The following is a 15833-nucleotide window of genomic DNA, read 5'->3' as shown; positions in this document are numbered from 1 at the left end:
TTCCTGGAATTCCCAACACATCTGATGTTGTCATTTTAGGGAAGGCTAGTTTTAACCCCTGATAAAATTGTCAAAGGCATTAAAGATGAATACCCATTTCTGTGAACCTGTCTAAATGGTTCATCGATGCCCAGTGCATAGTTGTTGATGCAGCTTTGCTGGCTGAGGAACTCTGGGAGTTGAAGTCCACAGGTCTTAAAGTTGCCAAGGCTGGAGATCACTGCATTAGATGACTGATGTTCATAGCATGTCAGCCTCTGATTTGCTGCTGCTTCGGCTGCCATTGAAACGGGGAGGGGGGGCATGGTATTTGGGAGGGGAATACTAATTGTGCTGGAGGAAGATTCTGGAGTTTCTGCTGCCTGTCTTACTGCGCATGCGGAGGAGGTTTCTCGCCAAGGCCAATGGCACCGACATTCCATCTGGGTGATGCCTTTCGAAGTTATCTCACACCTGACACTTGGGAGAATTATGATTGGACTGTAACTGGGATGCCAAGGGGTGGGGAATGGGTTATTCTATATATCATTTGCTTTCGTGCCTCAATAATCAGTCTTCGCTTTGCTACGCTTCTAATCATTTATAATTAGTAAAAGTACACTTGATTTCTATCAATGGAGTCTCGTGGTTTTCTTTCCTAATTATTCAATGGAGGTGTGCTGACATAGCAATTCCTTGAATTGATCTGTTATTGATCTGTTATTCTAGCACGCTTGGTTGTTTTCAAAAATATGTAATAAATAGGGCAGCAGAGGGGGTGGTCAGACAGGGCCATGTCATGCATGTGATGGGAGCTAGGATTAACTGTATTTTTCTGCTTGGGGGTGGGTGGGTTGGCTTTTATCTTTTTAAAAGTGTGCTAAGCCTAGAGTTTACAGAACAGTTGAACGTATTTCCTGTCTCAAAATAGAGGAAATGGATGTTCAGCAATCCAATCAAAAGGATTTCTAGCTGGGGAACATACAAAAATGGGGTTGCGTGTGGCTGAGGCTTTGAGTTGCCCCTTAAGTGTTTTAATTGGAAAAACTACAGTTTGAAAATTCCTCTTAATGGCCATGTGGCGATTTCTCAAAGACAAATGCCAATAGCTGGGAATGCAGGCTCGCTGGCAGTACCTACAGAATCACCCATAGTCCTGGGAGTTAGGCAGCATACAAATTAAATAAATTGTTGTTGTTGTTGTTGTTAGCAACCTTGGCCATTGCCCTATCTCTCAGGAAACAGTCAACTGTGTGAAAGCTCTTATTTTACAAATGATAACCAGGACATTTACATATAGCAAATGAACTTTTGCAAACCTTCCATTCCTAAGACTTGCCCATACAACCATCCAAGTGGGTTTTATAAGAGCAAAAAAAAAAGAAAACAAATCAATGCCAAGAAATTAATATGCTATTTTCTCTAACTCAGATTTCGTGGCTGGTTTCAACAGTAGCAAGCTTCTCTTTGATTTCCTATGCCATTTCTTAGCTCTCGTAAGCATCCTGCTCGGATGGAATTATACAAGGGAATAAAACTCCACGTAGTAAACTCTAAGGTGTTCCTCCCTTCCCCCCCCCAAAACCAGAGTGTTTCTCAAAAGCACATTAGCTCATAACTTTGCTAGAAATTATATGCTGCTTGAATATTTAGCAAGTCAAGGTTTTAAGATCAACTCAATAGCCCCATCTTGTGATGGCAAAGCAGTATTTCAGGTTGTTCCATTCTGGAGCTCAACAAGATGATAATAACATATAAATGCAGCATGCTTATATCAGTAAATGCTTTTATACCGAATGCTGAAAGGGCTCTTGATCCAGCATACTATACAAAGCACAAACTTGCACAATTTCTGCAAAATTTTGCATTCCCCTCACTTCTGACTTTTTAAAAAGTATCTTATGAGAAATCCCCAAATCATGGTGCTAATCATTAAAAGTGGAAGTCTAAAGAAAGATATAAACTCCAAAGTTTAGAAAGAATTCGTATGCTGTTTAATTTATTCCACTTATCTCAGTTTATCCGATAAATAATAATGTTTTGACAATTTTATTAGGGTTTTTTTTTATCCTGCCTTTATTACTTTATAAATAAGTCAAGGCAGAAGGCATACCTAATATTCCTTCCCCCTCTTATTTTCCCCACAATAATTCATAGTTCCATCAACAATGAATGAAATTCTTACTAGGTATATGTACTGACTTTACAGTGGTAGAGACTAAGTTGATTCTGCACCTAATAACGGCAGCAAGACTGTTGGTGGCGCAATATTGGAAGAAGGAAGACTTGCCTACAACTCAAGAATGGACATTGAAAGTCACAAACTTAGCCGAGATGGCTAAAATATCGGCATATCTTAAAGATCACTCAAATGAGAGATATAAACGAGACTGGAAAAAATGGATTGACTATATACAAAATAAATACGGGACCAAGAAATTCCAGTTAGCCTATGCTTAAGATCAGAAATGATTTAAATTGTTTAAAGTTAGTTCAGCAAGAAGAAGCTAAGGTCAATGTAGAATTATTTTCTTTATTTCTTTTTTCTCAATAGATTTTAGACTGTGTTTGTTAAAAATCCATACCGTGTACGGGTTCTGGAAAGTCAGGGGGGAGGAGGAGGGGGGTTGGGGGTGGAGGGAGGGAGGGGTATACATTAGGCTAGAAACTAGAACTATCTTGACATACAAAAAATTGTACTTCGATGTTTTACTGATTGAGGAATGATGAAATGTTTGTTTTAAAAGAAATAAAACTTTTGAACCCCCCTCCCCAAAAAAACAATGAATGAAATGAATAAATCTGTTCCTATCTTTATCCACTAACAAATATTCAAAATGTGGTCCTTTCCCTGCTTCCAATTTAATGTATAGCGTTACCAGCCATTTTGCAAAATTTGAGATCAGGAAATCTGTGCAGGTCATAAAACATGCCTTTAGGAGATACAAACTCTCCTCCTTTCTGCTCATCAACTAGTTTCAGTGATTTCTCTCCCAGCCACCTTTTTTTTAGCTAGATCCCAAGCGTTTCTGGGCATCCCTATTTAAAAAAAACAAACCCTATCCACGTGGATTCTGTGCCATATTATATTGGGTGAAAGCAAGTAGCAGATATATGCAGCCCTGAAAATAATGGCACCAGCCTTAATCTTCCTTTTTGCAGCATCCTGAAAATAGGACAGTGGTGGGTTGCAGGCGGTATGCCCCGGTACGTACCGGAGCCAGCCCGGAGCACCAGATACCGTTCCGGTAGGGTGCTCCAGAGGGCCCACACACCCGTCCAAGCTCCTTACCTGTCTTTTGATAGATTGATTGATTCAGTTTGTATGCCGCCCTATTCCCGAGAGACTCAGGGCGGCTAACAATCAGAAGGGAAGGGGGTACAGAATAAAAATAAAAAGACAAACACATTTAAAAAACAGCAACAGTCATAACTGTTGAAGAGCCGGGGTGGCGCAGTGGTTAGGGTGCAGTACGGCAGGCCACTTCAGCTGACTGTTATCTGCAGTTCAGTGGTTCTAATCTCACCGGCTCAAGGTTGACTCAGCCTTCCATCCTTCCGAGGTGGGTGAAATGAGGACCCAGACTGTGGGGGCGATATGCTGACTCTGTAAACCGCTTAGAGAGGGCTGAAAGCCCTATGAAGCGGTATATAAGTCTAACTGCTATTGCTATTGCTATAACGTCGGATGGGGCTGAAAAATTCAACAGCCCCAGGCCTGCCGGAACAGCCAGGTCTTAATTGCTTTGCGGAAAGCCGGAAGGGCGGTGAGGGTCCAGATCTCAACGGGGAGATTGTTCCAGAGGGCCGGAGCAGCCACAGAGAAGGCCCTCCTGCGGGGAGTTGCCAGTCGACACTGGCTGGCAGATGGAATTCGGAGGAGGCCTCGTCTGTGGGATCTAATAGGCCTTTGGGAGGTAATTGGTAATTTTAAGGCTTCCGCACTTCCACACACGTGCATGGTGTGTACAGCGCCTGCGTGTCACTCGGCTGAGCAGCTGGAGCATCGTGGAGGCTTGCGGAAGCCTTGCTGACAGGTGGGACGCCTGCACACATCGCGCACTTGCGCACGCGCACTGTGGACGTGCATGTGGGTGAGGCTGGAGCCGTTTCAACCGTACCAGTTAGAACAGAATCTGGGACCCACCACTGAAATAGGAAGATGTTCTGACCTCCCCCTTGACGGCTCGTTAACAAACGTAGGTAGGCAACTTAAAAGGAAGGCTTTTCTTTATCAGTTTTCAGTTCAAACTGGCTTCGAGCCCAGAAATAACATAAACATCACTCTCCGATAAGAATTCAAAACAAAAGCTCTTACAAACGCAGCAGTTCTTCCACCCTCTGCACAGATCAGATTTACATGAAATCAGTGACGTGCGGTGAGCTTCATGGCCAGTGAGGCAAGCGTGAAAGCCCTGCTGAAGCCCCAGCGCCGCATCCGCCATAGAGCGGGGCCCTCACCGGCCATGAAGCTCACCGCACGTCACTCGGCAGTTCAAACTCTGCTCTGCAGCCCAAACTTTCTCCTCCCAGCAACTTGGCCTGTTGGACACAGTGGTGACGGGGGAGGAATGGGCTGGGTGGGCTGGCTGGCTGGGGAGGGGGGAGCCCTTTAAAGCCCTGCTGCCGCGCCTTCCCAGCAAGACTTCCTTTCGGCTCGCGGTTTCCCTTGCCTGCCTTAACCAAAGCTTGGCGCCCTGCCTCTGCTTTCGCGCTCTCCCTCTCTCAGCTGTGCAGCAGCTTCGGCGGCAGCTCTCAGCCTACGGCGGCAACATCGCGCAGGCTGTGGAAGGAGGAGGAGGAGGAGGGAACCAAGAAAGGCGTTTAACGGACGTGCGTCCCACAGCCAGGACCGTCATTGTGCCTCAAGCCGCGTTTCTTCCTGCAAAGCCCTTCGGGCATCAGGCGGAGCTCTCGGGTTGCCCTCTCGGGTTGCCCCCGCCTCCCCTGCCTCTAGTGACTGCACGTCCCTGCATGAAATACCAAAGCACTTTTCCAAGTATAACAGGGCATAAATCACGATTAGTAATCAAACAAGGTTTTACCAAACACGGAACAGACGAAGGAACGTTGACTCCAGCGACTGGGACGTGGCAGCATCTCTCCTTTTATCTCCAAACCTCCTCCCACAAGCCCCAGCTGCATACTGAATTTTGTATCCCGAAAAAACTCTCAGCAGAACTGCTGAGTCACAACAGGAAGATATATTTTACTCAAAGCATTGAAGGATTAGAAAAGCCTTAAATTTCACCTGCCACGGTCCACCAAGTACTTTTCTGGATTATGTACCAGCTTCCCTGTTGGGGGTTGCGTTCATGTTTTTGCCCAGTGGTCGTCCTGTTTCATTTAGCTAGATTTTGGGGACAGCAGAAGTATCTCACAGGAGCAGGGCTCTGATATTTTTTCTCTCTCTCCAGTAAGCATGTCCACATGTATCAAAATATACCTGTCCAAATTACAGGTTGTTTGGCTCAAAACCTTATTTAAACACACGCTTATGGTTCAGAGTCATCAGAAGGTGAGACACATGATCTTGTTTAACGATGCCTAATCTGCCCCTTTCTCATTAAATCTCCCTGATGAATAGGTTTTTCCATGCTGGCTGGTTGGGTGACACAGGAGAGGTGGAGACTAAAGCCAGAACTAGGAACCAATGACTATGACAAAAATCACATTTGCAAACAGGATATGTCAATAGCCACAGGATGGGGCTTCGTAATTCACACATTCATTTTATAACCTGGTTTTGACCACATAGAAAGTGGAGCGCGAGTGGAGAGTGCTGCATTAAACCACTGTAGAAATGGCAATAATATTCTTTTCACGTTGTAACTGTTTTAATGCTACATGTTTTAAACTACGGCTCTCCATGACACAACTACCACATAATAAAATGCTTCCTATTGATGAAAGAAATGTCCTTCTGGGTTCGGCTCCAAGTGGGGAAAAAGACACTGGAGACATGGAGGCTGCTTGGAAAGATGGTTTTAATGGTGGACAAGACCACATGGCTTGAGCCCTGAACAGAAAAGGTGATCACATGCTTCAATGTTGGTGGAGAAGAAGAGAAGGGCTGAGGGAGGGGGCTTGCTAGGCTTTTTATAACCTGTTCAGTCCCACCTCTCTGTTTCCTGTTCCTGTGTAAGAAATGTATTCTGATTGGTTGTCAGACTCCCATGGGGCCATGCAGGGGCAACTCTCTAGGCTGTGTTTTGAGTCCAGGTTTGGTTGAGTTCTCAGATGCCATGTGGTCAGTTGGGGCCAATATTATCATGCTTTAATCCCATCCTCCTGGAGCTGAAGTGGAGAGATCTTTATTATGTAAAAGGGACTAGCTTGGCCTTCTTAATGGCCCATTGACAAAGTGGGGATGGGCAGGAAGCTGCAGGCAGCTATTCTGTCTTTTAAAACATGTTTCTTTCTTTTCACATCCAGAGAAATATTCTGCCTTTTCAATATTTCCTAGGATATTTCATTTTTCTTGGAGAGCGCTGGGTGATAAACTTCCTACACTATATAATGCCTTCTAACCCCCCCCCCTTAAGTTTTGTATTTCAAACCATAGGCTTTTCAATCTCTCAGAGCCAGCGGGAAAATTAGGAATTTTGAATTCGTATTCTGGCCATTCTTAAAACGACTCTTGTTGGAGAAAGATACCTAGCTGGACCCAAAATAACTCTTTCTCCTAATCAAAGACTTTCCCCCCTAAACTCAGAGGATGGACTTGAAGTTCAAGTACCTGTTTTACTATCTGAAGGAAAAGATCAACAGGAAAAAGAAAAGGAAGTGACATTGCAGATGATTATGCAAGAAATTCAAAGAACACAAGTAAGAACAGAGAACATTGAAAAGAGAATAGAGAATATTGCACAAAGAACAGGGGGGAAAAAACAGATGGAAAAATCGAAAATATTCACCAAACGATGATGAAACATGAGGACAGGTTTCAAAAAATTGAAGAAAAAGATGAACAAAGAGATAAGAAAATTGGAGATATTGACAGCAGATTGAGCGTGGTTGAAAAAGACAAGAGTGGAATATTGGAATGGGAGATCGACAAACTAGAATTTTACCTCAGATTCCAGAGTATAGAAGAAAAAGGAGGAAACGTGGCAAAAGCAATGATAGAAATTCTGGCAGAAGCATTGGTGAAAATCAAAGGGAAGATGATGGAAGGAATAGATGAGGGATTTCGAGCCTTTACAAGATATGCAGCAAAATACAAGTTGCCAAGAGATGTCCATATAAGATTTACTAAAAAAGCAATTAGAATACAGATACTACAAACGGCAAGAGACAAAGGATTTTACTACTATTGGATGGATACAGGATGATGTAATGAAATGCTACAATAAAAATTAATTTGAATTTATTTAGAATTTAGAACATTTTGCATAAAATGAAGTAATAATAATTATAGTCAAATAAATGATTAACAATGATAATAATGTACACATGTATACTAGATTGGTAATATGAGATTTTATATAATTTGTAAGTGAGGACTATGGAGAGGATGCACAAAAGTTTTGTAACCAAAGATAAACAATTTTATAAAATATGGGACGTATCTTATTAATGGTTAGACGAAAAAAATATATGGAAGTGAAATATGCTAGAGAATTTTATAAACAAGTATTACTACTGGATGGACTTAGGATGATGTAATGAAATGCCATAACATAAATTTATTCAAAATTTAGAATATCTCACATAAAATGAAGTAACAATAGTTATAGTCAAATAAATGTTTAACAATGATAATAATTGTATACATATGCAGCAGGGGTGGGTTTCTCGCCCCGTTCCAACCGGTTCGGTTGGAACGAGGCCAGCGGCGTCCTCGCGCACGCGCGCAGTGCGCACGTGCGTACTAGCATCTGTGCGATGCTCCAGCTGCTCCTGGAGGATCGCACAGGCGCTGTATGCGTCCTGCGCATGTGTGGAAGCGCAGAATTCGGCAAAACCGGGTAAGGGCGCGGGCGCGTGCGGGCACGCGGGCGCGGGGGGGAGCCCTTCGCCGTTCCCGGAAGTTACTTACTTCCGGGTTCGGCGACCAACCGGATCGCAGGGACCACCGCGAACCGGTTGAAACCCACCCCTGATATGCAGTATATTAGATTGATAATACAAGATTCTATATAAATTGTAAGTGAAGACTATGGTGAGGATGGACAAACGTTTTGTAACCAATCGACACACTGTATGAAATTGAAACATGGTTTTTATGTTTTATGTTTGTCTGAGTTTGTTTGTTTAAAAATAATTTTTTTAAAAAAGTACCTATTTCAAAGAGACCCCATGATGTTCAGAGAAATGTAGATAAACATATGTAAAAGATCCATCTATACTACATATCTCTATCAAGACAAATAAAAGCAGGGACACCACAGTGCATCACTCTTACAAATACAGATATATCCTATTTGCCATATATAGAATCCGTGACCCGACAAATGTGCCAAAACGGCGAAGTCGAAAGCGCGCCCACTAAAGCGCGCCCACAAAACCGTGCCCACAAAAGCGCGATTAGGGTTTTTAGGTTAGGATTAGGGTTAGGGTAAGGGTTAGGCTTGTTACTGTTGTTACCGTTGTTTTTGTGTTGTTTTCGATGGCGCGCTTTTGTCGGCGCGCATTTGTCGATGGGCTTTAGTGGGCGCGCTTTCAATTTCGCCATTTTGTCGCAGCGGTTTTGTCGGCACGCATTTGTCGGGCGCGCATTTGTCGGTGAACCATGTAGAATCTAGATAAACCCAGTGTAACAGAAAAAGAGCAAAAGCATATGCCAGATATAGTCAAAATGTACTATGGGAAAAAAACTAAACTGCAAATGTCACTTCGGTTTCCAGGCACTTCCCCTTGAATACATTTTCCAGCATCTTAGGCAGTGGTGGGATTCAAATAATTTAACAACCGGTTCTCTGCTCTAATGACCATCTGGGTAGGTGGGGTTCGGTGGTCATGTGACTGGGTGGGCGTGGCCAACTCAAGGTCACTCAGGTCGATGGGCGCTTCGCCTTAGTTGTTACAATGGTAATAAGGGTTAACTGGAGAGGCAGTTTCTGTAAGCAGGTCAATAAAGATTAGGATAGAAACAACACCAGAATCTTTCCTTCCTGTTTTCTTCCTGCCTTCCTACTTCTGTAAAGTAGGAAAAAACAAAAGGGGATTTCTTCCAACAACCGGTTCTCTGAACTGCTTAGAAAGTTACCAACCGGTTCTCCCGAATAGGTGCGAACCGGCTGAATCCCACCACGGATCTTAGGAAATGGCCTAGTGCCATCTAGATATTATTATATTTTTTTCCTGGGTAGCTGGATAAGCTTCCGAACAAGGGAGTGAGCTTTGCCAGAGTTTTACAAGATATCGGTTAAGTTCACGTAATGTGCTTACTCACTGTTGCTTAATGACAGTTCATGAATAAACCACAATTGGTTGGGCTGAACTTAAAACCAAAGAAACCACATTGTATATTAAGCATTAGGCCAAAATGTTATTTTGAGGGTTTTTTCACCTATGTTCTTCCTCATTGAATCATCTATCAATGTGTCTTTTTTCTACTCTGCTAGCATGAACGGTCAACAAGTAAAATTTCTTGGAATTATATTTTGGTCAGTAATACTTATTAATTGATCCCATCTAATAATTTCAAATATGGAGCCATTCTTTCCGTGGTCCCTTCGTCCATTGTATTAATTGCTTAATGCCTAAATCTCCTTCTGAAGACTATGGCTGCATCTGCCAATATGTGATCCTAAAGACATTCTTGGAAATAAAGTTCAAGCATCATTAATCTGTGATGATGCCATGTTGTCCTAAGCTTCTCCTTGCTTAGTGAAGAGCCTTACAGATACTCACTGGTTACAGCAGTGAGGAGGCCGTTCAAATAAATAACAGGTTTTATAAGGAAACTGCAGAGGGGGGAAAAATGTTACAAGTGGCCCTGAGATATAATAAGAATTTTTAAATAAGTATTTTGGAGAGTCAGTCTGGTGTAGCAATTAAAGCACCAGGAGATCCTGAGTTCTAGATCTGCCTTAGGCACAAAGTCATCTCCGTGACCTTAGACCAGTCACAATCTTCCAGCCCTCAGAAGGAGGCAAGTCACTTCCAAAAATATAGCCAAGAAAACTTCAGGGACTTGTTCAAACAGTTGCCAAGAGTCAGCAGTGACTTGAAGGAAGAAAAATAATTGTTAAAAAGTGTTATATTAATTCCTGACCAGTAGGAGGCACTGCATGATTGGCTTCCTTCTTATAGGGACTGTTCAGGCATAGGAAGCTTCCATACTATATCTTCTATGTCAGGGATGGCTAACCTTTTTCGGATCGCATGCCAAAAGCGGGGGGAGTGCTGGGGGGGGTCGTGTGCAGATGGCCCCACATCCATAATGCTATGCGCGCAACCATCCACCCTCCCCGCACTTTTGGCACACGATGGAGCTGTTTTTCACCCTCCCCAGGCTCTAGAGGCTTTCTAAGAGCCTGGGAAGGGAGAAACCAGCCTCCCCTCCACTCACGGAGACCCTCCAGAGCCTTCAGGAGGCTTCCTTGAAGCCTCCGGAGTACACAAAATGGAATGGTGACTTCCGGTTTGTCCATAAGGCCATTTTTCGCCCTTCAGAGGACAAAAAATGACCCTACAGTAAGGTGACCAGATTTTAACATTGGTAAAGAGGGACACCATTGACCGGGGTGGGGTGGGGGGTTGATTAAATTTTTTTTTAAAAAAATTGGGATTTTTTAAAAACACTGCGGGACGCAGGACAAATTGTTCAAAATTGGGACTGTCCCGCCAAAAGCGGGACGTCTGGTCACCTTACCCTACAGGCAAACCGGAAGTCCATTCCTGAACTTCCGGTTTGCCTGTAAGGCCGTTTTTCATGCTCCGGAGGCTTCAGGGAAGCTTCATTGTTTGCTTGGAGATGTTTCATTACCACACTACATAACAAAATGTCTGCAAGCAATGCTCAGAGCAGCCAAGCTCAGCGAGCACTGAGGGACTCCACAGCAGGGATCCCCATCCCCAGGGCCACAGCCTACTAATAGGTCGTGGCCTGTTCAGAACTGGGCCACGCAAGCAGCTGGAAGGTGCATGTATGCAGCTTGAGTTATGTCAGCGGCAGGCGGGCCCGCACACATGTACATGTGCAACTCGACTTTCACGGGCCAGTTCCCCTCTCCCCCACTTGCCAGGCCACCAAACCATAATAAACGTTGGGGACCGCTGCTCTGTGGGGTAATCCTGAATTGCTTATATTCTGTTCTACTAGTATTAAACAGACACATTTAATTCATCATAGTGTTGAAAGGGAAAAAAATCAGGCTCGTTTCTCCAGCTAGAATGGACGCGAAAAGGAACCACTGTAGCAAGTGAGGACATGAAGCCAGCTGCTAGGAAGCAGCTCCCTTTTATAACTGAATTCAAAAGCGAAGTGACATTCACAGCAATCGGTTCTGGGACAACTGACAAAACAGTCTGGTGAGTGGATGGGTTTTTATGTGGTTTTAGGGCTTTGTAATTTCGATGCCCAGGTTCGTTGTGAAATGTATTTTAATCTGTTTTTGAGTGTGCCCTTTTACTATTCTAATTAATGTTGCCTGGCTCTCATTGTGGTTGGGAGGTCATGCCCTATCTTTGGAGCTGGAGGAGGGAATATAGATTTTAGTTGTCTTTTGTCTATTCTTTTTAATATGATCAATTCCAGTTTTCTATGGAGGTTGTAGCTGAAGGCATTTTGCTTATGAATGGAATAATTTGTCTTGGTGAATGGAAACTATCCATTCACGGCAGTGGTGGGTTTCAAAAAAATTTCGAATCTACTCTGTGGGTGTGGCCTCCTTTGTGGGAGTGGCTTGCAGGCCATGTGACCTGGTGGGAGTGACTTGCCGGCCATGTGTTTTCTTTCTTTCTTTCTTTCTTTCTTTCTTTCTTTCTTTCTTTCTTTCTTTCTTTCTTGCTTTCTTGCTTTCCTTTCTCTCTCTCTCTCTCTTTCCTTCCTTTTGTCTCTCTGTCCCTTTTTCCTTTTTTTCTTTCATCTCTCTCTCACTTTTTCTTTCTTTTTTCTTTTTTTCTTTTTTTCTTTCTTCCTTTCTTTCTCTTTCTCTCTCTGTGTGAGTGAGTGAGTGAATGTGTGTGTGTGTTTGTGTGTGTGTGTGTGTGTCAGTGGTGGGTTTCAAAAATTTTTGGAATCTCTTCTGTAGGTGTGGCCTGCTTTCTGGTGGAACCTCTTCTAACCGGTTCGGTAGATTTGACAAACCGGTTCTTTCGAACTGGTGCAAACTGGTAGGAACCTACCTCTGATTCACAGTGGCCGCCCACTTGAATGATTTTATTTCAGGGAAGCCTTTCCTCTTTTGGGGATGGGGAAGCATTTCTTTGGTAATATGGGGGCTTTCTTATATTAAAAAGGGGGGGAATCTCCCTACAATCCCATTTTGTGCTGCTATTTGTGAAACATATTCGCACAATCCTGTTTAATAGGTGGAAGTTGGTACTTTTTATCCATTTTGTACATCAATAGTGACACCTGCTTGGGGTCTCTTTTTAGTGAAGTGGGAAGGCAGTTTTTCAAGTTGTTTAAGCATGGGGGTATGCATTGACAGGAGCAGCAGAGAAGGATCTCCAAGGTGATGACGGCAGCAGCCCCCAAGAGGAGGCTTAGAAGGATAATTTTTTTTTCAGAATCTAATCTTAACCTCTGAAATTCACTTTAAATATGTTATACAAAAACATGTATAACAATATTCCCCTAATTCTAATTTTTTTAATCTATTTAATCTATTCTAATTCTCAATACAATTATTATTATTATATACTTTATTCATTAAACATGAAACTCAGCCAACTGAACATTCAAAAATGCATTACAAATACCAGTGACTGGTGCTAATGGTTGATACGGTTTGCTGCCAGCGTCCTAGGTATCAACCAAGGACCTTCTTAAAATATAAGATGTTCCGAGTAGCGCAGTTTTTTGCAGTTCCGCTGGTGTTATTGCAGGAAGCTGCAATTTGTTGATGTATCTTGTAAAATTCTTGGACATGGGGCCAAGTGCCCCGATGACAATGGGTATCACTGTTACATGCTTCATCCATAGCCATGTCGTTTCGATAGCAAGGTCGCGATGTTTCATTATTTTTTCTAGTTCTTTTTCTTCGACTCTGGCATCTCCAGGTGGTGGTGGTGGTGGTGGTAGTAGTAGTAGTAGTAGTAGTAGTAGTAGTAGTAGTAGTAGTAGTAGTAGTTTTTGTTTTTGTTGTTATTATTTAAAATGATCCTTTTTATTCATCATCTCTCACCCTTTTGGAAATTTCCCTTCTTCTCTTTTTAACTTGCCTCCCTAATTTCTCCCTTGGATCTTCATCTACATCTTTCATTTTCAATTCAATCATTATTTCCATCTCCACTATTTTCCGCTGCCAGTCCATCCACAGGTCTGCCCAATCCTCTGTCTTTTTTCCAGAAATGTTTTTCAATTTATTGACTTCCATTTTTCTACCACCTAATATATATTCTCCCAATTTTATTTCACCCCACTTTATTGTCTCCTCTTTCTTATTTCCTTGTTCTATTTGTTATGGGTTCTGTTCTATCTCGTTCTCTAAGCTTCCAGTTGTCTCTTCTGTTTCCCGTTATTTCTTTAGCTCGATTCATCATTCCTTGTTGCATATTTTCAGGCTTTTTGGTTATATCATGTAGTAAGTCCTTTATCTCCCTGAGGTTCTTCATCATAGTGTCATAGATGTTGTGCAGTAGCAACGTAGTCTCTTTCTGGAGTAACTCCGATTCTTCCTAAAAATCCATCTTGCTTTGTCTTAAAGAGTCCAAATAATACTCAATGCTCTATCAATAGTCTATCACCACTCTAGAGTCTATTCCTTTTTACTTCTTGAAGCCAGCAGATTCCAAAATCTAAACATTGTTCATCATAAGATACAATAGTTATGGTTCTTTATATCTCACTATTAGTCAATAGGTTCCATTATACAATCCAGGGGTTTTTCCAAATTCCATTAGACATTCTCCAGGTTTTCAAAGTTGAACCACTAGTAACCATAAAATAGATAGGTGTAGAACAGTAAATAATACAGCAAACCTCCAAGTATTGTTCTTCTCTTATGAGAAATTTCCAAGGCTGTTTTTATTATTCTAGGAGTATGACTTAATATACATCCATTCACCAGTAGGTGGCATCTCAGTTTAAAGATCAACGTTAAAAAGCCACTTTAAAGCAATTCCACCAATTATATATTTCAAGTTTATTCAAACAAAATATCCAATAGATCAGGGCTAGTCAACCTTTTTATACCTACCGCTCACTTTTGTATCTCTGTTAGTACTAAATTTTCTAACCGCCCACCGGTTCCACAGAAACGGTGATTTATAAAATAGGGAAGTATCTTTACTTTATAAAATTTATAAAGCAGAGCTACAGCAAACCCCTACCGCCCACCATGAAAGCTAGTGGGCAGTAGGGTTGACTACCACTGCAATAGACAGTCAGCTGTTCAGCGTTTTCAAGTGCCTAATCAGAGTCATGCCAATAGAATTTATACCTCCAGTCTTTTCATATTTTATATCTTGTACTTATTTCCTTTTAGGGTGCAATTTTTCTCTGCCTCTTCTTAATCGCTGCTTACAAATATTCCAGAGAGCCTCTTTTCCCAGATGATTTTTTTTAGAGGGGGGGGTTAATCCTAAACAGAAGTTAAGATTCACTTTACCCAGCTCCAATCACTGTCCACTCTCACCGCTCCAGCACAATCTTAGTTTCTTTGGCAGACCCTGCTTCACGGCAGCCATGATGGCCACCTTGTATAGAGGGAAGAGACCCTGGGTTCAGCTGGAGAGCCACCGCTCTCTGGAATGTGCAGGGAGCCCCTCCTTATTAGCCCCTCCCCTTGGGGGGGGCTCCGACGAAGAAGAATCGGTGTGGGGGTGCAGAGTCCCATTCCCCCATGTCGACCTTGCAGTGACATCTCCGGAATTTGGGGGGGGGGTAGACATTATTATCTCCATTGAGGTAAATTGGAAAGAAGGAAGGAAGGAAGGAAGGAAGGAAGGAAGGAAGGAAAGAAGGAAAGAAAGAAAGAAAGAAAGAAAGAAGAAAGAAAGAAAGAAAGAAAGAAAGAAAGAAAGAAAGAAAGAAAAGAAAAGAAAGCACATTTCTATAGCCCTCTACCTGATCTTATTGGGAGGCAAATGTTATTAGGAGAAAGCAGTTGCACAGATGCCCTGAATCATGAAAAGTTTCAGAGATGGCAACCCACAACTTAAATAGCATCCAGAAGTAATGGTGTTACTGTGTAAAGTACGTGTATAAAGGAGCGCAAGAACGGGTACATTCTGGACCAAGTGTAGCTTGACTCAGTCAACATTGTCTATTGTGTGCTGTTGATTGGACCCAACTTCATTTATATTCTCCTTGCGGGGTGGAGTCTGGCCAGCTGAATTGAGCTGAGTGTTTACTGGTTGGATGCCCTTCCTGTCGCCAAGGCAGAGTTTTGTTCAGCTGATATATCCTCATTGTGCCTGGAGAGAGAAATATTTGCCTCTACCTAGGATTGAACCCACAGCCTCCTGATTGTGAAGCGAGAACTCCACTTCTAGGCCGCTCGTCAGCTTCTCCTTCTAAATAGTTTTATTGTCGGAATTTTAAAGAATGCTTTTTTTATAGTTGGATAACATCCATCTTTATATTACTTTAAGGAAGTTTCCCTGATTTTCTTTTCTAATTGATTTTTTGTGGAGCACAATCGTAAAAAATTACTTGGCCTATATGAAATACATTTCTGAGACTGCAACATATATCCAGTTCATATTTTGTCCTTTGCTTGCTGATGCTGTATACA

The sequence above is a fragment of the Thamnophis sirtalis genome, unplaced genomic scaffold (assembly GCF_051295495.1).
Source record: "Thamnophis sirtalis isolate CommonGarterSnake01/CBP01778 unplaced genomic scaffold, rThaSir2_p1.2 scaffold_3, whole genome shotgun sequence".
In the NCBI taxonomy this organism is placed as follows: Eukaryota; Metazoa; Chordata; class Lepidosauria; order Squamata; family Natricidae; genus Thamnophis; species Thamnophis sirtalis.
Note: the sequence above shows the minus strand (reverse complement) of the source record.